The sequence below is a fragment of the Galeopterus variegatus genome, unplaced genomic scaffold (genome assembly GCF_000696425.1).
Source record: "Galeopterus variegatus unplaced genomic scaffold, G_variegatus-3.0.2 Scaffold6712, whole genome shotgun sequence".
Taxonomy (NCBI): domain Eukaryota; kingdom Metazoa; phylum Chordata; class Mammalia; order Dermoptera; family Cynocephalidae; genus Galeopterus; species Galeopterus variegatus.
The window spans coordinates 8,242-10,530 of record NW_007732823.1 but is presented as its reverse complement, the minus strand read 5'-3'; positions in this window follow the sequence as shown (position 1 = coordinate 10,530).

Below are 2,289 nucleotides of genomic sequence, written 5' to 3'. Positions count from 1 at the left end.
TTCCATGTTAGCTTCTATTTCATATGGGATTTATTTCTGTGGATGGATGACTCCAAAAATACACTTTATACTTCTCTACTAAAGGATATTCAGCTATCTCCTTGTCCATGGAATCATTTTGCAACAGATTTCTGGGCTTATTACTCTATTTTATTGATTTACTCATCCATTCCTATGCTAATAATATCATACAACTTTAATTACTATAGCTTCGTGTTATCTCATGGATGCAGAAAACGTCCTCATTCTCTTTAAAAAATACTGCTTCTAGCTTAATATCATGTTCCTACTAATACATATTTTACATTGCATTGTTTCTACTTAAAAGTGTTAATCTAGGTTAGGCTATACATTTTTTCAGATACTTCTTTGACCACATACCAAAAAATGTTGATATGTAAATCTCATATTTAAGTTAAGCTTCTAAATAGTTCAAATTCTGGGTTAATTCCTATTTTTAACAATTAAAAATTAATTTCCAGCTAACTGTTTTTATTATTTTGCTTTCTGTTTGGCCTTTTTAAAAAATGGGATTGCAGTTTGGTCAGAGAATCTGGCTTATAGAATTTCTACCTTGGGGAGATTTTCTTTGCTCCTAATATATTGCCAAGTTAAAAAGGATAATTAGGGCCTGGCCAGTTAGCTCAGTTGGTTAGAGTGCTGAGTTATAACACCAAGGTCAAGGTGCTGGAAGCCACCAAAAAAAAAAAAAAAAAAAAAATAATTATTAAAAGGTTGTTGAATATAAAATTCCTTTTGTAACATTTAGATCAAGTTTAATTGTGACATTCCACTTCTGAACTTAATTTGCCCATTTGAACCATTTTCTGAGAGAGAGATGTAAAATTATAGTGGTTTTAGCTTTCTCCTTTTGTTTCTACTAATTTTTACTTGATTTTAAAGTATATAGCATTGTTGCATAAAGATTAAGACTAATATTCATTAATGTAAAATTCTTCTTTGTCTCTTTAAATGATTTAGAACATTTGCCAATTAATTTAACTTCCTGGGACCTGGGTTCCATGACCACAAATTGGCACCAAAAGGCAGAGGAGACTCTGACAAGACTCTGACTCAATGAGTGCAACAGGAATACTTTACCAAGAACCCATGTAGTGTTTTTAAATTAGTTTAGTGTTTTAAACTTTTAAAAGAAGTAAGTCCTTAAAAATAATGAATTTCTACTATGAATACTGTGACTTTTTTACAATATTTTATTACTCTGTATGGGCCATCTAGCTATTTAGTAATTTTTTTTTTCTTTCTGATCTGGCAGTTAGAAGTGTTCTACTGTGAGCCTTGAATACTTTGCACCAAAAAGAATGTTCAAAAAGATATCATTCTAGGGTAACTTCCTTCCTAAAACACAGCTGTGTCAGTCATCATAGGCTAAAAAATTGGGTCCTTTCTCTTTGTCAACACGAGAGTCCTGAACAACTTTTCTACTTCCATTAAAATAATATTTTAAAGAAAAGAATAATACTTATTCAATGGAAAAAGTTGAAAATATAAATAACCAAGAACAGTGCATCTATTTGGCTGAACCTGACAGCTGTGATCATTATACTATTTTTATTATGAACTTATATATCTTTTCTAAAGTCATACAATGTAAAATGTAACATGTATTTTTCAGTTTAACATGAAAAATTTAAGAAGTTTTTAAGTATTCTGCACTACTGATTTTAATAATGGAATTTTTGTAGTACATACATCTTATGAATAGGTATAATTTAATAAATCTCCCAATATAGGCAGTTTTTCACTTTTTAGACTTTTATAAGACACTGCTGTGGATGTTCTTCTGGCTAAAGACTGTATATTCATTATTTTAGGATGCAGTATTTATGACACAATTGAAATTTTCTCCCTTTGAAGGTATCACTCCTGAATACATTTATGATCTGACTTTTTGATGTTCCTTTGCCAGTGTAACATAGTAATTGACACTATTTGTTACAATATTATTTTTAAAATGAGAATAAATAATGCACCTTCCAAAAACCTTAAACTCTATAATGATGAAATGTTTCTTACAGTTTTCAGTTTGCCTCATAATTTGACAAGGTAGGGGTGTGTATGCTACCCAGTAATCTGATATGGGCCAGTCAGATTCCTCAACTCTTAACATGTCTTATTTTTCTTTTTAATTTATTTTTTCTTAATTGGCCCATGATAGTTGTTTATATTTATGGAGTACAATGTGATATTTGGGTACATTTATACAGTATGCAATGTTCATATCAGGGTATTGAGCATATCCATCACCTCAAACATTTGTCTTTCTTT